This window comes from Zalophus californianus, chromosome 3 (assembly GCF_009762305.2).
Source record: "Zalophus californianus isolate mZalCal1 chromosome 3, mZalCal1.pri.v2, whole genome shotgun sequence".
Taxonomy (NCBI): Eukaryota; Metazoa; Chordata; class Mammalia; order Carnivora; family Otariidae; genus Zalophus; species Zalophus californianus.
The window spans coordinates 13412754-13435742 of record NC_045597.1 but is presented as its reverse complement, the minus strand read 5'-3'; the positions used below and the strand labels follow the sequence as shown (position 1 = coordinate 13435742).

At 42.9% G+C, this 22989-nt stretch overlaps 1 protein-coding gene across 4 annotated transcripts in view; it reads right to left on the bottom strand.

Annotated features, from left to right (window-relative positions):
- Window positions 1–22989, bottom strand: part of LOC113919970 (ubiquitin-like protein 4A) — a 176217-nt gene that overhangs the window by 68457 nt on the left and 84771 nt on the right. For all 4 annotated transcript variants that reach the window (XR_003519190.1, XR_003519187.1, XR_003519189.1 and 1 more), the window contains one exon: window positions 19577–19694. The gene's annotated coding sequence lies outside the window, so the exon portion shown is untranslated. The remainder of the gene's footprint in view (window positions 1–19576; window positions 19695–22989) is intronic.

Below are 22989 nucleotides of genomic sequence, written 5' to 3'. Positions count from 1 at the left end.
CCCAGGTCAAAGGCAGAGCTTAACTGACAGAGCCACCCAGGCGCCCCTCCCTATTTTTTGAATAAGATCTCTTCATTTTCATTTTACCCTGGGCCCACATTATCTAGCCGGTCCTGCTATTTTCTTTGCCTCAAATCCCAGGTATTCTCAGCCAGAGTGGTTCTTAAGGAGGGCACGGGATGTAATGAGCACTGGCTGTTATATGCAACGGATGAATCACTGAACTCTACCTCTGAAACTAATGATACACTATATGTTAATCAATTGAATTAAAAAAATAAAATTTAAAAAATATGTAAGTCATATCTCATCATTTATCTGCTCAAAACCCTTCAATGCCTTCCCAACTCATTCAGAGCACAAGTCAGTTTCCTTTTGGGGCCCATGGGGGCCTGCTCCATCACTCCATCTGCCCCCCTATTATCTCCAATCTCAAACCCAGCCGCTCCCCACCTTGCTCTCTCTCCCTCCCTCCCTCTCGGGGACTCTGCCCTTCCTTCTCCCTGCAAAATCCTCTTGGCTTGCTCTTTTGCCTCCTTCATGCCTTGATGTCAGTCACCTTCTCTAGGAGTCCTTCCTTCCCCAGCCTCCCCTTCTGAAAATAGCAGCTCCAGTCTGCCATATTCCCAATTCCCTTACCCTGCTTTATTTTTCTCCACAATGCTCATTACCATCTGACATACTCTATTTCATCTTCTGTGTCCCTCACTAGAATATAAGCTCCCCGAGGCCAGGGACTTTGTCTTTTTCACCGCTCCCTCCCCAGCACCAAGAATGGCATCCAGCACATGGTAGATGTGGGGCAGATCCAGCTTCCGTGGGACCTGAAGCTTATCATACTTGGGGGACGAGGAACTCCTTAGGAAAAAGACACGAAACCGCATATATAAAAATTACACATGCACCGTACCAGTGTCCACATCCTGGTTTTGATACTATACTACAAAAGTTCTGCAAGATGTTACCATGGGGGTAACAGGTCAAGGAAACATAGAATCTCTCTGTTGTCTTTCTCACAACCGCATATGAATCTACAATGATTTCAAAATTAAAAGTGTAAATAAAAATTAGATTCATAAGTGAATATTTATTGAGTGAGAAAAGACATCACAATAAAGTAATAAAAACCTGACAAATGCCACACGCATCAGCACAGCCACAAAAATATTTCTATTAACTCCCTGCCAAACCTCCATAATACTTTTCCCTACATTTTTGTCTCCAATACTTTGATCGCCTCTTCATATAACGATACTTTGTAACACAGTAGTCCCCTCTTATCTGTGGCTTCACTTTCCGTGGTTTCAGTAATCAAAGGGGTGATCCTCATGATGACATATGGTTGAAAGGTCAACAGTAGCCCAACGCTGGTCGCAAGCCCGTCGCCTCACATCATCGTAACAAGGAGGGTGAGTACAAGCAGACACTATTACTTGCGTTTGGCAGAGATTCAAAGGTAAGCAGAGGATGGGAGAGCTTCACAGAGGAAAGGGGCAGGCTCGGGGAGGGGGGGGTGCCCTGATCAGAGGCTGCTGGCCTGGGGGGGCTGGAGGAGGGCTAACTAGGACCCAGCGTCCTCTGTGATTGGTTAGGGTGCATATGTGGCTTTCTCTGTTTGGTCCTAAGTTGGAAGCAGAGCACGAATTAGAAAGGCTGGCCATTTGGGATAGATTGTTACATAGTTATTATTTAGCTTCCTGGATTGTCCCTAGAGATAGCACTCTGGCTTGCCAAAAGGCTGACTTGTAGCCAGCTGGCTTCCTGGGCTGTTTATTATAGATAGGGGGCGGGTTTCCTGGACAGGTTGCTATGGATTGTGGGTCAGAGTCTATTCGTATATATGGCCCAGCCATCAATCTGTTCATATATTCAGTCTCTCACACACCATTTGGTATCAGACGAAGAAGTTTTCTGAATGGGTATATATCTGCAGGTAGAGGAAAATGCAAGAGGGTGTGTGCATTGGTATTGGTTGTTTTTCTTAGAAAACAACTGTTAATAGCTCCATGACGGGAAAACTTGCTAAATTAAAGGGTAAATAGAAGTGCAGGGGCCAAGCTGCATGAATCTCATCAGTGGTAATAGGACGCATGTGGTTAAGTGCCCACACACCGGGCTGGAAATTTCCCCTTAAGTCTTCTGAAAATACAAAAGCATGAAGAGGATTCAGTTCATGCTGAGCCTCCTCCACCTGCCCTGATCTCATCCCATCAGTAAAAAAAAAAAAAAAAAAAGGTCTGTTACTGCAGTAGAGTCTGAAGGGTCATTATTCTGAGCTTGACTTCATAACAATAACCAGGTAACAGTCCCAGAAGTGACTCCAGATTGTTGCTTGCAGAAGAGTGCTCTCATTTTTTTTTCATTTGAACCAGTTATTTAAGGCAAAACCATCTTTCTCATTAAAAGCCCAGTGGGCAACTTGTAAACATCGAATGCATTGCCCTGGGACCCATTTTCAGGCTATACTCTATAAAACTGCCAAATTACTTATTCCTCTAGTTATGGAGGAAAATAAGTTTGCATGATTCTGTATTTCACACACACACACACACACACACACACACACACACACACAACTGAAGCTCAAAGGCATTTTAAAAATACAGTCTTGCCTTTTTGGCCATTGCAGCTTCTGTGGGCTCTAGAAACAGAGGAGGTGGGCTGGACACACTAGGTTAGCCCCAGACCCTGCAGTATGTATGTCTCCCCAAACCAGCCAGGGCACGGTAGGCAGGAAGATTCCCCTTCCAGCAGGAGCGACAGACCATTTCCTCTCCTTCCAGAGAGGGCCAATCGATTAACTATATCCTTGGCTCCCGTGAGAAGAGCAGCCACTATGAGAGCGAAGGCAAGATTAAGTCTGAAGGACACAGAACCCCTGGGCTGCACAGATCAGCAGACCTGAAGCAGAGAGAAACGGCCCACTTCAGCTCCACGGCCTCCGTGTCCAAAATTGCATTAGCACGGCCCTTGGCTACATGATGAAGGAAACCCTTTAGGCTGAGTGCCCTGCACTCAAATACCCCATCACGATGAGCTAGGTCTTCAATTTCCTTGTTTTCAAATATCTGAACCTCTACTTTCCAGAGAGGAAGAAAATAACCAGAGCCAGGGACACCATTTCCTTAAGCTTCCATCGCCTGCCCCATATTGTGCTTTTCTGTCAGGCAAGAGCCTGGGGCGCTGATTAGCCTGGGCAGCTTCCAGAAGTCACCCCTTGGAGAAGGCACACTGGGAGGCATGAATGCCCTGTTAAGTCTCGATGTCGTTTATTTCACATGAGGTCAGAGCCAGAGCCAGTCATGTCCGCTGTGGGAGTGAGAAAGTTAGCAAATGAACCACATTTATACAGTCCTGAATGTCATGCTTTTTGATTCTCTAAAGTACCCAAAAAACTACACGGCACACCAAATCCCAAGGATTTACCTGTAACTGAGGAGAAAAAAAACATTCACCATGAAATATAGTAATGCAAATCATTTTCCTGATAGTTCCTGAATCCCCATGATGTGCCCAGCACTGGGACTTCAGGGACGTGAACGTTCCTGCCCCAGCCTTCAAGTAGCTAATGGTCTAGAAATTCAACACCCAACCCACAGTCAGTCCATTCTCAAATCCTTCTGACTTTACCTTCTAACTACGTCTTACCATCACCCACGTCTCTCTGACTCTACCCCCACCAGGGTGTAGAAGCCTCCACCATCTTCTCTCACCTAAACTGTGACTGTGTCACCCTAACTGCTCCTCCGTGTCCACTCTTCTTCTTTCTGGTCCATTTTCCAAAGCCAGAATGATCTCTGCCAAGGGAAAGTCCACCTTAATTTAAATCTTTGAGTGGTTGCCCAATACCCACAAAATAACAGTAAAACGCCTTAAAATGTCCATAAGATCCTGCCTGCTATGGCCCCAACCCACCTGCAGTCGATTGCAAAAATGGTCCCAATTTTCCACCCCTCCCTGTACCCATGGCTTGGCCATGGGAAGCCATCGCTTCCTGAGAAAAACCCCTACTGACTTCCTAGATTAGTTCATTTTTATTTCTTCTCTATTACACAGTCCCACAATATATGTGATAGTATAGTATAATGTTGAGAGACCAGATTCCAAGGCTGGACTGCGTGGCTTAGAATCCTAGGTGCCCCACTAGCTAGTTATGCAGCCGTGGAAAGACATGTAGCTTCTCTGTGCTTCAGTTTCCTCACTGGCAAAACAGGGATCATGGTGTGACCTACCTCACAGCACTGTTCTGAGGACTTGATGGGTTAGTGACATACTTAAACCAGTGCTTGGCATGAATCAACCGCAATATAAGAATTAGCTCTTATTAAAGCACCATGTACCTTTCTCTTAGAGCACATTATACTTTTATTTGTATGATTCTTTGATTAATGCCTATAGACCAGATTTTGGCACACTTTTTCTGTGAGCTACCAGATAGTAAATATTTTAAGCTTTGTGGGCTATATGGTCTCTGTCATAACTACCTCATTCTACTGTGGTAGCACAAAAGCAGTCATAGACATGATAAAAACAAGTGGATATAGCTGTGTACCAATAAAACTTTATTGTCAACAGGCAGTGGGCCAGATTTGGCCCACCACTTGCAACTCTTGCTATAAACCATCATGAGAATAGAGTGAGTGACTATTTTTTTCCAACCCCAGTTTCTTAATACTATGCTTTACAGCCAGTTTCAAAATATATTTATAAGATAAATTGTAGAAGTGTTGAATTCCAGCCCAAAAATTCAAATGTGAATCCATTTCTTTCTAATCTTTAAATCAAAGTAAATATGACTCCAGACCTTAGTCCACTAGGCTGATAGGTATTCAGTATTATGGTCCCTTCCCTCCCAGGATCACAAGAATTGAGGAAGATTCCACGGTGCCTAGAAAATGAGAGACAGACAACTAATCTTTAGACCATCCTGCTTTTTGCTCTACCCCTCATTGTCTGTGCCATGGTTTTTGTTTGGGGTCCAGTATCCCTCTGTTTTCCTGCTACGCTCTGATGGAAATCTCTGCTAAGTATAAAGACCTGGTTCTTGGGGCCCAGGGCTGAGGTCTTGTCACTTTCCCACTGCTCTGGAACCACATGGGCCTCATGCCTGCCTCATCTTGTTCTTTGTCTTCACAGGAAGTGTCCTCTTTGGATACCCTACTGAACACCCAGGATAAGCAATTTTGCTGTTTCTTTTCTTTTTTTTTTTTTTTTAAGATTTTATTTTTTTATTTGAGAGAGAGAGTGAGTGAGAAAGAGTACGAGCCGGGGGGAGAGGCAGAGGGAGAGAGAGAAGCAGACTCCCCACTGAGCAGGGAGCCCAATGCAGGGCTCAATCCCAGGACCCTGGGATCATGACCTGAGCTGAAGGCAGACGCTTAACCAACTGAGGGACCCAGGCGCCCCAATTTTGCTGTTTCAGAAGACAGGAAGGGCCAAAGCTTCTAGTTGATGCTTGATAAAAATACTGGAAGTAAGGGGGAAAAAAGCTTGGTTATAGCTTTGAAATAGAAAGTCAAGTGGAAAGTAAGGAAATTATAATAAAAACATAAAGAAATTAATAATTTAACCAACCAAAACACTAATAAGCTCCAAATGTTAACAAACCCTTAGCCAGCAACCTATAACAACTAACGGGTGAGGGAGGATGATGCAGGCAAGGAAAGGTCGAAGTCCTAAGGCTCTCACCACCCCGGTGCACTTCCCTAAACTAAAATCAAGAATGGAAGCTCCCTTAACACTGGGTTATCTCAGCAAGACATGGCCTTCCAGTATTTGGAGTCTCCTCCAGGGTGTTCTTACAAGGACACTTCAGACTTTGAAGGAATAGAAAGTATTACAACCTGTGGTTTAAGAGGGGGTGCGGGGATGGGGTAGCCCAGTGATGGGTATTAAAGAGGGCACGTTCTGCGTGGAGCACTGGGTGTTATGCACAAACAATGAGTCATGGAACACTGCATCAAGAACTGATGATGTAATGTATGGTGATTAACATAACAATAAAAAAATTTAAAGGAAAAAAAGATATCTCAGAGAAAAGCTAAAGATTGTGTACCTACTTACAAATCAGAAGAGAAAAACTAGAAATTCAGTTGGAATCAAAGGGACTAAGGTCAAAGGGACAATTTACACACACACACACACACACACACACACACACTTTTGTCACTCAGCTGAAACCCCCTTTTGCCTCATTAAAATACCAACTACTCACTCATCTTGCTTATCTACTTAACATCATCCAGGCAGAGTGCAAAGATCTGTACAGATGCTCCCTTAACCTTTACCTAACCAACCGGCGAGATAACCCCCCCTCTCCAAGTTCAACTCTGAGTGAAACACACTGACTCATACCCGACTCCTTAAATGTTCCAATCTACTATGGTTCTCCCAGGTATGCATAAACACTTCCGCTGTCACCCAGCTAATTATACGTTGAGATATGTAGCTTTTATTTCCCAGCCTGTTTATGTACCTGTTATTGCAATTATATGATGTAATAAAATATTACAAAAATCAATAAAAGATGTAGAAAAAGTGTACAAAACAATGAATTGTTTCTATAAATTCTGAGTTGAATGCTGTAGAAAAAATCTGAGTTGAAAAGAAGCTTGCTATTAAATTCGGTGTGGGGGAAAGAGAGTAGTGGACTAAGAATAATCCTTCAGTCGGGAAGATTAATATACTCAGGTTGATTTCTAAGTATTTTTCACTCTTGCTTCTACTTTAAAGAAACTGAACTAGAAAATACCGGCCATTCAAGATGAATTTAATTCACAACAAGAAACTCCAGTATATAGAGTCAAACTTAAAGAAAGATTCATGGTCCTACATGAAGAGATTGGGAAAAGAAACCACACTTATTTATTTCAAATGAAAATAAAATTAATGGAAATTTTACTTCTGGCTAAGATGGATGAACGGGAACTTTAAGAATTTCCCATTGGAACACTGAACAGAGTATATGGAACAAAGGATTTCCAGACTCTGGGCATGAAGAAAACCAAAGGAATCATCTCGAAGAGGTGGGAAACAAGATAGGTGCCCTGTGGCGTTGTACCAGCTGATTGCGTTGCGAGAGATTCCAGACCGTGGTATAAGAAGGGGATCCCAGGGAGAGCCACAGGGCTCCCTGAATTGAGGAAATAGAGCTGAAAATTCAGGGAGATCGAGATGACAAGAGTTTGCAGGTCAGAATTTAGAGAGGAGAGAGATACACGGAGAGAACTCTGAGGATCTGTGAAGAGCACCACAAGAATTCATCGGCATATAGAGCAGTACACACATGTAAAGGGAAAACCTACCCAAGATGGGGGGAAAGCCACTGGAAAGAATCGAGTGCCTGTTTCTACCAGTCGGACTGATTACCTTTGGCTGTTACAGTGGGAGGTGAAGCCAACTCTCACGAAGGGGCCTTTCCCCAGATAGGATGGTGCTTTATTTGCAAGGCAGCTAAACAAAGACAAATGTCCACTACAGTGATTGACTATGTATTACTTTCCAGTCTTCAAGTCTAATCTTAATCTGCTATCTCTTTTTATGGTTCACAGAAACTCTGAGAAGGATTCAAACTCTTCTTTTTTGCCCATGTATTTATTTCATTTATTTTTCTAAGACACTGGGGTTTTTTTTGCATTTTTTACAAAATTTGTAAAAATTTTACAATGCATTTTTACATGAAAATGTTACGTATTACAACCAATGAAAATTATGGATCAATCCATTAAAATGGATGTCTCACAATCAATTAAAATTAAAATTGCCAACTTTTTTTCCCTTAGAGATGCATAAAAAGGATAGATCTTAGAAATGATGGCGTCTTAGGGTCAATGAAATTTGGCAATATCTTTTCTCCCCTATCGTAAAACTTAGCACACTGAATTGTCTTTATCCCTCATTAGACATAAGCCCCACATATGCCCTATTCACGGTTGTATGCCCACTGACTAACTCAGTACTTTAGCATATAAAAGATCCAAACATCACAGAAATAAAAGACACAGCATAAGGAACATAGTCAACGATATTCTAATAGTGATGTATGGGGACAGATGGTAGCTACACTTGTGGTAAACGTAGCATAATGTTGAAGCACTGTGTTATACACCTGAAACTAATGTAACATTGTGTGTCAACTCTACTCAAATAAAAACAAACAACAAAAAGCAAAACAAAACAAAAAAGACATATTTATTGAATAAATGGGTAACTTATTAAATGAGAACGAACCTACTAAGTGAATCTCTGCCTTCCGCGTTTCTGGTTCCATTAGTCTCTGCGGTTGAAATACATCCAGAAAATGTGTTCTTCCAATGCTTCCGATCCCTGGTGTCTGACTCATTCATCCAACGGTTATTGAACTCGAACTAGATCCCAAGCCTTGTGCTAAGTGCCTTACATGAATTATCTCATTTGATAATCACAACTGTCCTCAATGGTACACTGAGATTCGAGGAAGTTTAACAAATTACCAGAATCATACCCAGCTACAAGTAGGGGGCGCCATGATTTGAACATAGTCTAACGCTAGTTTATGCTCCTCACTGTTCTACTATTGTCAAGCTGAATTCTATAAACACTCTATAATTAACAGACTCTCTTCAGAGTTAAATGCAGCAGGACTCCCAACCTGAGTCTAAGCTGTGTCCATCTTTGGATTCTGGTGTCTTTGGAAGGCTGGTTGGACGGGTCCATCAGGAGTTCTGTTTTATTTCACTGAGAGGTCGTTGATCCACCCCCTCAGGGCATGCTTCCTTACCAACCTCAGGAGAAGGCTGGGGCAGATGGATGAGTGATCCCTACCATTGGTCTAGCTCACAAATGCTGTGATTCTACAACCACTGGTTTGTACATTCTGATACTCACCTGGCCTTTAAAATAGCCTCGCAGGGAGCTCAGCCAGAATGGGTCCTTTGTAACAATAGCAGACCTGTGTAGCTGTCTGGACTCTGGAAATCATGGTGGCAAAGCAACAGGAAAACTGAATGTACAATGCACATAGACACAACTGGGGGTCCACCAGCCGGTTCAGGCAGGGTGAGAAGGCTCCGCTTTTGGAAGTTAACAAGTGCCTCTGGCTGAGCGTGTTTTTGATCAAGCTAATTGCACATCTGGGAAAATCATCAGAGAATGTGCACTTCTTAGCTCATATTCCTGCAGAGGGTTTACAGATGGATTTAGTAGCCACAGGTAAAAGAACAGCAAGAGCACCATTTTCACAGCTTAGTGCCTGAGTTACATCTGGCTAAACTTCCAGTGTGTCTCTAACTTTTCTTACGTGAATCCACTGCACCATTACTTTTACAAAGCTGGATGGGAAGCTGTTTTTCATTCAGGACTCCAGAGTTGGCACAAGGCTTCTCTATGCATTCACTTTACATTTAATGGCCAAGGTGCCTCCCAGGACTCTGTCCACATCTCCCTCCTAGTATCCATCACTTGCCAGTCAAACTAGACCATTCCATGTACCAAACACACCTGGTATTTTCCTGCCTCATGGTTTTCCTCTGCCCTGACTCCCTCCTTACCCCTCAGCCTATCAAACTTACCCACATTTTAGTACCATAAACCCTTTAATACTCCCCAAAATCATCTAGATGATTAATGCAATTCTGATAAAAATCTTGACAGTGTTCCTTATGGATCTTGATTCTGAAATTTAGATGAAGAATATAAATAACCAAGACCATTATAAAGAAGAATAAGATGGTAGAACTGCCATACCAGATATAAAGACATCATATAAAGGACATATAAACAGTTAACAATCGGTTGAGGGATAGATGAACAAACCAATGGAAGAGAAAATGAAGTCTAGAAACAGGCTCATGCTTATATGGAAACGTGATGTATGATTGAAATGGCACAGCCGACCAAAGGACTTTTTGTTTTAATAAATGATGGAGAGATAATAGGGTACCCACACTGGAAAAATAAAATTAGGTGCCTATCTCATCCTGTATGCAAAATTCTACATCAATTAAGGCATAAACATGAAACATAAACATTGCAATAAAAACCCACATGTTGTCTTCTAATTCTCAAAACAACCATAAGAAGTGGGTATCAGTAGCCCTACTCTTGGTGAAGAGTAAAGCTCAGGGGCGCCTGGGTGGTTCAATCGGTTAAGCGTCTGCCTTCGGCTCAGGTCATGATCTCAGGGTCCTGGGATGGAGCCCCACCTCGGGCTCTCTGCCTCTCACTTATGCTCTCTCTCTCTCTCAAATAAATAAAATCTTTAAAAAAAAAAAGAGAGTAAAGCTCAAATAAATTAATTTACCCATAATCAGACAGCCAGTAAGTGACTGGGTGACAATTTCCAATTGTCTTCCCAAAGCTTTAATTTTGCCACCTTGCCTCTCCCTCTTCTAAATATTCTTTCAATTATTTGATTTTAAGAAGTGGGGGTGCCTGGGTGGCTCAGTCAGTTAAGCATCCAACTCTTGATTTCGGCTCAGGTCATGATCTCAGGGTCATGGGATGGAGCCCTGAGTGGGGCTCTGCACTCAGCGGCAAGTCTGCTGGAGATTCTCTCTCTCCCTCTGCCCCTCCCCCCTCAAATAAATAAATAAATCTTTTTTTAAAAAGTGGATTTGAGTAAGCAATATGCTAGCTAGCTACCTACCCACTTTTGTCTTCCGTTTGTATATTTTTTGTCTGTTTACCTCAGTGAAGTCAGAGAGCATGTCTTGCTTTGTGGCATTTCTGCCTGACATGGGATCTTAGTAATAGATCTTTCTGGCATCTTGATGATCTGGCATCATTATCCAAAAGCCAGATCTAAAGAGCAGAAAAAGGAGAACAAAATGGCTTTCTGGTCTTTTTTTTTTTTTTTTCCATTCCTACTTCTTATTCTATCACATGAGTAATACCTTAGAGAAATATCTGAAGAAACTATATTGGAAAATGCTGATCCAGAGAAGCGTCTGTAGCAAAAAGTGGCCCACATGTCCACACTGATGTAGCCAGAGGGGCTATGTTCCTGTGTCTGCTCAGCTCTCCCACACCCATCCACCCACCAGACTTCTAGCCAAGTCACACTATAAAAGGGCTAGTTCACCTCTAACATCTTTTCTTTCTCATATTAATTGAGTTAACTTTTGGCCATGGCAATAAAATTCAAATTAACAGTGATTTAAATGAAACGGAAGCTTATTTCTCTCACACAAAGCAGTCTAAACATGAACAATCCAGGAATGCTCTATTGACCATAAGCTGGGGATCCATGCTCCTTCTCCCTTGTGAATCTGCCATCCTCAACATCAGCTTCTACCTCAAAGTCAAAGATGGGCTCCTCCAATTCCTGCCATCATGTTCATAGTCCAACACCAGCACCAAAGCAAAAAAAAAAAAAAAAAAAAAGGTAGACAGCATGTAGCCATGTGCCCATTGAATTCGTGAGGTTCTATTAGTACTGTAAGAGTAGGGAAATTGATATTTGGGAAAGCAACAAATGCCTCATCACATATATTTTTGGAATTCACTCAGATTTAGGTGACTATGATTTTTTTCAAGTGTGCTTGTGGCCATGGTTTCCTTCTCCATCTCTCAGAGGAAAGGTATCTCTTTGTTTAGCACTTGAAGCACTCTTAATTTAAGGGAAACACAGACATGTAAATTAGAAATGACAATACCACACGGCAAGTGTTATCAACATACGAAGGAAGAAACAGCTCATGTGGCCTGGGTGGCTGTGGGATGGAGTGATCGGAAAGGCATCACAGAGGAGGGACATCTGTACCGGGAGCAGACAGCAGTCCTGGTGAAGGGAACAACTGATTCCAAACGCCTGGAGGCATGGAAACATGGGGCATGATTCCTGAAATGCAAGGGGTGCCTCTAAACCTGGAGGGAAGGGGCAGAAGGGTAAGGAGGTAGAGAGCAGGAGGTGAGGCTGGAAATGGAGGCTTGGAGTCAGACTGTGAGGCAATATAGACCACACTGCAAAATTTGGACTTCCTCTTTTGTGGGGAGTGAGAGCGGTTATTCAAGGCGAAGGGAGTTGGTAGAATGTGAGCTTTTCTTTGAGGCTGAATGCATAGGACATAATAATTAGGGAGACTGGACACAGACGAACAGTGAATGGATATATGTGTCATTGGCTTTTATCACCCAGACCCTGAATCCTCTTTCTACAGCTGGGGACTCCTTATGAATCGAAGCCCCACTCCCATTAGAGAAGTTGAAAAATGCTGGATCCTTTGTCATCCTCCCTGCTAATGTATGTGGGCACCTGATGTGTGCTCAATCCATTCCACCTGCCTCAGACTTTGACTTGAAAGATAGTAAGATGGAGGCAACCAACTGTCCCAGTTTGCTTGGGAATGTTCTGTTTTAAAACCGAAAGTCCTACTTCCCAAGAAACCTCTCCATCCTGGTCAAACTGGGATGATCGGTCACTCTAGCAGGTACCACACAGAGAAGATAATAAGAACTTTTAGAGGTACACAAGCTACAAAGTCATTGCAAGAGCAAAGCTGAGAATACACAAGGCTTGATCAACGGTAACAGCAGCAGACTGGGGTTAGGGGCAGCTTCTGCTGCTAGGTACCAGGAATCAGCCCAACCAAATGATGCAGGATTGTATTGGGGAGAGCTGAATGGTGGAGGGTCAAGAGTCGAGCATAGCTGTGAAAAGTGCCATTTAACAGAGAGAAGGTTCATTTACTCTTGGCCATGCTAAATTGAGTCTGTGGACAACATCTAAGGGAAGATCTTCACAGGCATTTGTCAAGATTCCTCTGGAGTCCAGAAGATAAGTGGAGAAACAGAACATCTAACACAGTAATTGGTACACAGTCTATGAACGTTGTGTTGAGTTCTATTGACTCTTGGGTTCCTCTCATCAGCACAGACAGAACACACAATTCTCTGCATGCAATAGACACTCAAGAAGGATATGGTGATTGATTGATTCATTCCTTAGCTCAGCACAGCAGAGATATTTGATTCATTTTTTACTCCTTGATTCATTTATTAGTTGTTAAATACAGAAACCTTTTTAAAAGGGAAAATGTTCTTCTGTTCAACTGGTCCTGCTTTAATTTCTGACTATTAGGATGTTGTGTCCATTTCTTGAATCAAGTAAATGTGGGTAGCTTCACAATCTTGTATAAATTCTAATTCAAATCAAAATTCCTATATTTTTACATCCTCAAAAACATTACTGTCCCTAAAAACAGAAAAATTACGCTATAAAAAACTATGTTGAAACAACATAATTTTTAAAACTCAGCCAAGAAGAGAAGAAATCAGAGTAAAGAAAGCCAAGTTTTTTCATTATTAATTATTATGATTATGGTTATTAGCATGGGTAGTTTGGGAGAAATTGCTCAGAGGACAACAAAGGTAAGAAGAGAATTGGGCGTAAGAAATATTTTCTCTTTTTTACTCCATTTTTATAAGTAAAGACCAATGGGGAGAAAAACTTGTCAATTATTGGTATGGGAAAAAAGTGAATAAAATAAATGGAGGGTTTTTTTTGAAAGCAGTAAATTTGATAGTTGGCATTTACTACATAGCATGTAATCATATATTATTATTGCGATCCAGGCACCTCAAACTTGTTATAGTTTTAAGTGTTATTATTATACTATTTCTTGATTGTTATAAAATGTCAGTAAATGCAAACACATAGCAATGACAAATACAATACTAATTAAGGCAAAAAGGGGCAGAAAGAGCAGATGAAAATTTCTAGTACCCTTCCCCACACCTTGACCCTGGATGATGGTGATAAAGATGGTGATGGTGGGGATGGTGGTGATAATGATGGTGATGATGACGGTGGTGGGGATGGTGATGATGGTGATGAAGACTTCAGAAATGAACCTAGGAGGAGAAGCATAAGGGGTAGGACATAGGTCTTAGTCCTACGTCCCTAATACCCTATGTCTCTCCTTTCAGAAGTAACCCATATAGGGGCTGCCTGGGTGGTTCAGTTGGTTAAGCCTCTGCCTTCAGCTTAGGTCATGATCCCAGGGCCCTAGGATGAATGGAGCCCTAAGTCAGGCTCCCTGCTCAGCCGGGAGCCTGCTTCTCCCTCTGCCCCTCCCCTTGCTCACATTTTATCTCTCTTTCTCTCCCTCTCAAATAAATAAATAAAATATTTTAAAAAGAAGTAACCCATATAATTGGTAATTTAGAAAATGAGTTCTCCCCCCACCCCCTCCGCCAAGGAGCCCAAAAGGGTAGGAGAGCATGGATATGTCTTCCTTCCCTCTGCAGGTTTCCTCAAAAAGCAGACCTAGAAATATCCACAGAGTTCGAAGAAGTTCTCCACTTTCTTTGGGGATAAAGAAAGTAACTGAGAACAAAAGACAATGGAGAACTTTGCCAATGAAAGGTTTTCTCCCTCCAGCTTTCTGAAGGCAGCAGGTGCCTGGCCACCAAACCCCCGGCTGCAGAGGTGGGCTCGGGGACCTTGCAGAAGCCTTAGCCTTCTGTGCACACTCAGGAGGAGTTGCAGGCGCCCCAGCGAGCTGAGAAGGTGCAGGCTGGACTGGTGAAGGGGCCTCGGCCAGGAGAAGGAGAGGCACTCCACTCGTGCGGGTCCCTGGCGGGCAAGCATCGCGGCACCTGCGGACCCCACCATTCAGCGCCCCCCAAGCATCGCGGGCCCTGCAGCGAGCATCAGCCCCACGCTGGGCATAACCGCTGGGACTTGGGACTTGATGGCCCCGAATATTTGCACACAAAAGGATCTATACTGGGACATTATTGTGAAGGAGAAAGAATCCTGAGGGATCCCCAGCGAGAAAGGAAGGATGGGGGTAGAAATGGAAGATAAAGGAAACTATGCTGTAAGACAGGGAGAAGAAGCATAAGAACAGGGTTGCACACGGGGAGCAAATTAAAAGAGGAAAAAGGAAGGGAGACTAAGTCTGGGGCTCAGGAAAGAGGGGAAAGTGGAGAGGATGATGGACAGATAGGCGGTCTGTCCCTTTGCCCTGTCCCTTGCATCCTGCTCGCGAAACCCTTACTCCGCATCTTGATGGACAAAGGCGAACGTGCAACATTGAAATGTGGCGGAATGATACCTCTAGCAATTTCTTTTTCTTAAGAATTGCTATTTTTTTCTCTGTAGGCCATCAGAATCCTCTGAACAAAAGTAAGAAAAAACCAAGAGGATGTCGGGAGCCCCCAAACAGCCCCTGAGCATTCTTAGAGGTTTAATGCTGGGGATTGCTGATTGCCGCACCCAATACCGAATGGGCGTGCAGGTGGAGCAGGCTAGTCCCGGTTCACGCGGAGCCCGCTGGTATTCGCCAGCACAAGCCCACCGGTTCTCCCCTGCAGACGCCATAAAGCCCGACGGTCCAGTGGTCCAGTGGTCCTACTGAACCGAGCCACAGAAATCTCCGCGGGCTCCCAACCTGCTGATTCCGCAGCGACCACAGTGATGCAAATGACATTGCTATTTTCAGCAGCGTGCTAATGAATTATATTTAACTACATTAAAAAATAATGATTTGGAAAGGCTACAATTATGGTATTTAAAACATAAATGGATATTAAATGTGGGCTTTGCATTTTCCCGTGCATTAGGAGCCTACCAAATATTCTTTTATCCTCTGAAAGTAAATGGGCAAACAGACTGATCAAATAGCTTCCTCCAAGCAATTAAAACTTTCCATTACCATATGGAAGGATGTATGAATTGTTCCAAAACACTTGTCTCTAATAAGGATGTGTTAACATTTGCCAACAGGGATAGAGGAGTTAAATGAGATGGCAATGGAGGCATTAAGAAGTAATGGAAAAATGTTTTTCCAAGAAGGCAGAAAATGCCTCATTTATCCTGGAAAAGAAAGTCATGAATATATATATATATATATATACACACACACACACTGTATGTATGTATATGTATATATGTATGTGTGTGTGTATATTTTTATGTGTGTGCATGTGTGTACATACATGTGTGTGCAATATCCCCCATCTCATCTCAACAAACATAGGGAGACCATAGGTTTACCATCAAGGTAATTGTCTTAGCTTGGGTTGCAATAAAATGCCACAAATTGGGTGCCTTAAACAACAGAAATTTATTTTTCCCAGTTTTGGAAACTGGGAAGTCCAAGATCAAGGTGCTGGCCAATTTGGTTACTGGTGAGTGCTCTCATCCGCGGCTTGTGAATAGCTACCTTCTCATTCTGTTCTGGGAGGTATGGGGAGGGAGGCAGAGAGAAAGAGATTTTCCTCTTAATATAAGGTCAACAGTCCTATTGGATTAGGAACTTGCCTTCTGATCTCACTTAACCTTAATTACCTCCTAAAGGCTCCTCCCCAAATACAGTCACATTGGGGGTTAGGGCTTCAGCGTATGAATTCTGAGGGGACACAGTTCAGTCTGTGCAATAATGAAGCTTAAACTCCAAAGCTCTTTCTTACATACTTCCTTTTTAAGTCTCTGACCTATATTTGTGTTTGTAGTTCTAGATGTTTTTCCATAAGCATCAGGCCCCACAAATCCCAGAACCACTCTAAAGCTCAGATCACAAAGTATTTAAGGATGTTCCAGATATATATAAGAGATAAATAAACCATGTACTGGGATTATGTTATCATATGCAATATTCAGAATATGCCAAGATACTGAGCAGGGCTTTTCCTGTTATCTTTAAGCTGTTACTAAGGACCAAACCTGAGAACCAAGTACCCCACATGCTAAGCAAGATGGCAGCAAATCTCCTCAGCAGGGACTAGCCCCCAGGCCAAAGGAAAAGCACCAATTCACATACAGCTTCTCCCACCACCACCTCCCCCAGGCAGCAAAGAGAGAAGACAGAGAGGAAGGGAGCAAGTGCACCTCTACGTTATTTCCTCCCATAAGGAGAAGGGGCTGTTTTCCTTCTCTAGTGTTGAGGGTTATATATTTCATTTCCCAGTTGGATTTTCTGGTGGTTAATTTTGTGTCAACATGGCTAGATTGTGGTGCCCAGTTGTTTGGACAAACACCAGTCTGGTTGCTGCTATGAAGGTTTAGATGTGATTAACATTCAAATCAGTTGACTCTGAGTAAAGGAGATCACACTTCATAGTGTGGTGGGCCTCATCTAATCAGTTGAAAGCATTATGAGCCCAGACTGACGATCTCTGAACAGGAAGGAATTCTGCCTCCAGACCGCCTTTAGACTCAAGACTACAACATCACCTCTTTCCTTGCTCTCTAACCTGCTGGCCTGCCCTACAGATTTCAGATTTGCCAGCCTCTACATAAGCCAATTCCTTAAAATAAATCTCTCTCTCTTTCTCTCTTTCTCTCTCTCTCTCTATATATAAAACAAATATATAATTATATTCAGATATATTCATATGAATTATATTTGTATAATTCATATATATAATCCATATATAATTATATATAATATAGAATTCACATATATTATAATATAATTTTATTCATATGTGAATATAATTATATATAATATAGCCTATATATAGGATATATGTATATATACACACACATCCTATTGGCTCCATTTCTCCAGATGAACTCTAATACAGGTATCTGGTCAGCCAGCACAGATGCTGGTCTGACACCTGAACAAGAGAAAAGAGAAACAGAGGGGGCTGGAGGGGCAAATATGGGAGATTTGGAGGGAACAGTTATTGGGGTACCTTCTATACTCATACCTTCTGCACGTTAGGTATACATTTTGAGTTTCCCTTCAGTCAAACAGGTACTCTAGAAGATACCCGGGCTTCCACCATCTTGCTCAGCCCCACAGAACCTGCACACAGTTGTGCCTCGGGAGGCAGCCAGCATAGGGATGCCTGCCAGACAGAGGGCCAGGTAGCACGAGCTGGGGAAATAGCAGCAACCAACTAAGAAGACCACCACCACTTCGAGTTAAATAAGGACCATTGGCCCTTCCGCGTCCACCTTCCTGCCATATACCCTGGAGGAGCTAAGGGGAAGTTGAGTGGACCAGCACAACATAGCGCCCCGCCTGAGGCAAGCAGCTGTCCGGCAGAGGTTTTCATCCTGGCTGCCGAGGAGAATCACCCGGAGGTTAGGAAAAATGACTACCACTCAAGCCCCAGCCCTGAATCTCTCGGAATGGGAGAAATTCAAAAGCTCTCAGTTGCAACCAGGGCTGAGAACTATCTTTCTTGTTAGTGCCACAGACAAATTAACCCCTAATAAGATAAAGGGAATGAGGCAGTTTTGAGGTTGGATGTCTTAGAGTGAGAAAGAGTGTCTGAAATCCCAGAATGAGGCTGTTCTAGTAAGTATAGTGGACAGAGAGTTATGGAATCCAGGTAACATGTCATCACAGGACTCATTACCCAATGTGTCCCAGTAACCTCTAGTGGATGGAAAGTTATGGAATCCACCTAAGATGCTGTCACAGGACTCCTTACCCTATAGAATACTACCTTTGGGTGGAAGTTAGTGATAAAAATTAAACTAAGAAGGGAGGTTTCATGTGCACACCTCAAGGCAGAAGCTGTGTATTATGAGTCTGCATTTCAAACAGGATAATATTTAATATTATATAAATGATAGCATGATCCCTTAAGGAGCATTGTTACTTTCATAATAATATGTTCTAATTATTATTATATGTAAAGCCAACAGTAATATTTGGCAACATTTTATTACTTATTTAATACAGTGCCCTGGGGACTATAAGTGCTCTACGCACACTAATAGATTTCCTTTTCACAAAAAAAAAAAAAAAAAATCCCTTGAGGGAAGAGATAATCTTTCCGTTTTACAGATAAGAAACTGAGACCCAGGAGAGATGAGTAACTGGCTGGAAAGAGAAGGCAAGAGTAGCAAAGAGAAGACACAGATGAAAACCCGTCTGCTTCTATGAACCAGGGCTTTCACCGATACCTTCATACAAAATAAATATCCATCAGGCATTAGAAGTGTATCTTCAGATGGATTTTGGAGAAGGCAGCTCAGGAAAATCGAAGATAAACCTAGCTAACATGTTCTCGAGTTAGTGTTAGGGCCACATTTGCCTGGAGCAAAGTGTAATCTCAAGGAAATATTCCGGGCAAGATTCATAGAATTTGTCTCTGCCCAGAAATGTAGGAATAATTCCATTAGCTCTCTGACCCTCAGGCAAGCCACACACTGTAGATGGGCAATCCGCTTTTCTAAAGCCCATCAGATGACATCACCCAACTTCTTCTGTTGATCAATTCCAATATTTATCAGCACTCACAATGAGCAATTTTTATGTCTTCATCTGGTTTTTTTCCACATATTCAGTGTGCACTGAGAAAATGTGGTCACCATCTTTTTTTTTAATAATTGCTTTTCATAGATTTGAAGGCAGCCACAAAACCTCGCTTCACTCATGAATAATCTGAATTGTCTTAGTTTTGATTTTAAGCCTTAACATTTTGATTAAGATTAAGCAAGGTTTTGATTAAGATTAAGCAAGGTTTTGATTAAGCCTGTGGCTCTGTTCCCTGAGTCTCCTCCAAGCTTTTTCACATCACTGACAAAGCTATGGAAGCCAGAGCAAGACAGAAAGGTCGAGGCTCCACCTCTGCCCATGCGGCTGGCTGCTCGCTGCTCAGGTAGATCCTATCAGGTTTCCTCACTTACCCAGAGCCTTCTGTTGCTGAGTCAGGACAGCCTCGGACACTATTGAAATGTCACCTGGAGCCATGTCAAGGTCCTTTCTTCCCCACGTCCTCATCAAATTACAATCTCCAAGCACTTGCTGTCAGAAACCAAAAGGGATATGATGATTAAGACTATGGTTAAAACCCTACAGTGTTAGTGCAAATAAATATATCATTCACAACTGTAATTCAAGGGGTCACATAGCGAGTGTTCCAAATATGTTTGATGACTGAATAAATTAACAAGTGAGCTCATTTAATTTTATGAGAATAACTTACTTGCACCCTCATTTTGTACTAACTCCACCATGCATTTCTGACCTGCAGGGGTGGGGAGTAACCTGGAATAATCCTGTAGGAACCATTGGGTCGTGTGTAGTGACTATGCAATTCGAGGTTCTTATGTTAAACATATTTTAATTGGAGACAGCCTTCCTGCAGAGGTATCTTAAAATGAAAATGATTTGTCTGGTATTTCTGAAATAATTAAACAGTACACATCCAAATTGGAGCACATACAAGATTTACCTAAGAAGAGGGGCGCCTGAGTGGCTCAGTCGGTTAAGGGTCTTAATCTTGATTTCAGCTCAGGTCATGATCTCAGGGTTGTGAGACCGAGACTGGCGTCAGGCTCTGCGCTGGGCGTGGGTGTGGAGTCTGCTTGAGATTCTCTCTCTCCCTCTGTCTCTGCCCCTCCCCCACCCGCATGTGCACTCTCTCTCTCTCTCTCTCTCTCTCAAAAAAAAAAAAAAATAGTCCAGTCCTGCCTTAACACCGGAGTGAGTTACCATCTTCTTCCTCAGTTCTTGGATGGTCTTACCAGCAAACTGCATACAGTTAAGGACTCTGGAGTCAAATACTCTGGATTTAAATCCCAGCTCTGTCACTCACTGGCTGTGTAGACTTTGGAGAAATTATTTGTCACTCTGAGTCTCAGTGTTCTCCTCTTAAAGTGGACAGACCCTTAGCACCTTCTTCACAGAGGGGTTGTTGGAAGATCAAATATGCAATTAAAGCACTTAGATGATGATGATGATGATTATCCACTGCCTTAACAAATGGTAAAGGTAAAGAAGCTAAAAGTATTCAAGAATAAGAAAGCCAGAGAGGGGATGAGGTCCCTGTCGGTTACCAGGACACCATCCCTACCTCACATTTGGAAGACACATTTGGAGGCCCACTTCAGGTAAAATGCATTGTAGGAAAAAAATGTGAAAACTTTCAAGCAGACAAAAAGCTGGCTGGGTATCTTCAATAGAAAACTTGGTATTGTCTAAGTCCACGCGCTGGGTTTTTTGATTCTATGGGATCTTTTCATTGTTTTTGAACTATTTTACAATGCTATAGGTTGTAAAAGATTTCATAAATATTTCTCGTCCATAGACACATGCAAATGAGTTTTGATTCCCATGAAAGTGCAGCTGATTCCCTGTTCTTGCCTCCCCCTCCACAGGCCAGTTTTGCTCCTCTTTGTAAATTCATTTTGTATTATTTTGTCCATATACATGTGGTTCTTAGAATTCGTCTTTGAACCAGTGGTGACATCTTACAGGTTTCCTCATTTTTTAATGAATTAAATAAGATCTTTGATGTGTGTTCATTTTACATTTGTTTGACAGTCATGGCTAGACCCTATTTTAAACATTATCCTATAATAATTTATGCCCAATATGCATTCGTCCATTCGTTCATTCACTCATCAAAGTGACGGAGCACCAAAAATAAGGAACTATGTTGGAATGCATGCATGATACAAAGATGAATAAGCATGGTCTTGCCCTCCAGATACTCACAAAGAATTATGAAATAATTATAATTCAAGATAACTGACAAGCACCTTGCAAAAAGAGAATGGGGAAAGGGAGATATTATGTTTGCTCAGAGAAAGATGGAAGGACCCATGAAAGCATTTCTAGTGATTTGTGCCTTAGAGGATTCCAGGTTTCAAGGATTTGGGGAAGATATTGCAGGCCAGTGCCTGCTTCCACCTGGCCAAACCTAAATGTATAGGGCGCCTGGGTGGCTCAGATGGTTAAGCGTCTGCCTTCAGCTCAGGTCATGATCTCCAGGTCCTGGGATCGAGCTCCATGTTGGGTTCCCAGCTCAGCAGGGAGTCTGATTCTAGAAAGTAGAGGAGTAGGAGACAAAGCTGAAAGGTCAAGTCACATAGAGTCATGGAGAACCTTGGACACCGTGCTGAAGGTAGAAGGGAACCACTGAAGTTTCCATAGCAGGGGAGCATCCTGGCCGATCTACAGAATGACACCGGCCCTGTAGATGGAGGGTAGTTCAGAGAAGAAGACACTTGACTCCAGGGAGAACAGTTAGGGTCAACTGCAATATCCAGGAAAAGTTGATAATTAGTCCCCGGACCAAGGTGACCACATAGGGAATAGGAAGAAAGTGACCCAGATGGGTACTGTCTGATCGCCACCGTGACCATCCTGGCATTCCACACGGCAACAGCAAACACCGAAATTTCTGCAAGGCATTTTCTCTCTCCACCGGTGGCTTGCAAACACCAGCAAAGCTGTGTGCTCTTTATGATTCACTCTATTTCCATGCCAACTGTCTGGCCTCCCTGTCCAAAGGGCAAGATCTCCACATTCTCTGTGCTCCTGCAGGGATCTAACGCCCACTGCTTCTCAGTAAATGCTTTTAAATGACATTGAACTCTCTGCACCAGTGCATCAGTAAAGTGCTCTTACTTGACCTGCAGAGACATCACACCCCAGGTCAGCAGAATGCTCTCCTGTGCTGTTAATGCCTGACTAACGACCTTAATCACGAAAATAAGCTTTCCATCAGTGGCATTTTACAGGTACAGGTGCAAAGATTTCCACACCGGCCGAGTGCACTCGGGCACCATGGCAACCGGTGCGTCAGCCCTCATGGACTCTCCGCAGCGTGGGAACAGTCAGCTCTCCATCCATTTTAGCTGACAACAAAAACGAGAGACGTTTCGTCCTGCCTCGTCCTCTCAGAAAATGTTTGGCAGGTGCCAGGGTAGCAAGGATGCCGGTCTTTGTGCTTGGGGAAAGTGAGGGTGCAGATGACAGCCCGAATTGGCCCGAATGCTTTCAGTCCATCTTAGAGGCTACCTTCTGCGGGCGCTCTCCACAGGGGCTGGCCGGGCGCTTGTGCTGACTGTTGTTTCACATGTGTTACTTCAACTTGATTTAAAATCGCCTGCCAAAGACTTTGCCCCAGCTCTGCAGCCCCACATTTCATGGGCTTACGAAGTAATGTGCATTTTGTGGTTACTGTTGTAGCCCTTTGTAAGAAATGCCTAAGGTGCCAAGATGTTATTGCTTTCAGGGGTGTTCTGTGAGAGACGGAAACTGAAGGAAAACCATCTGAAGCCAAACTGGGCATGTAAAGGCTTATATATAA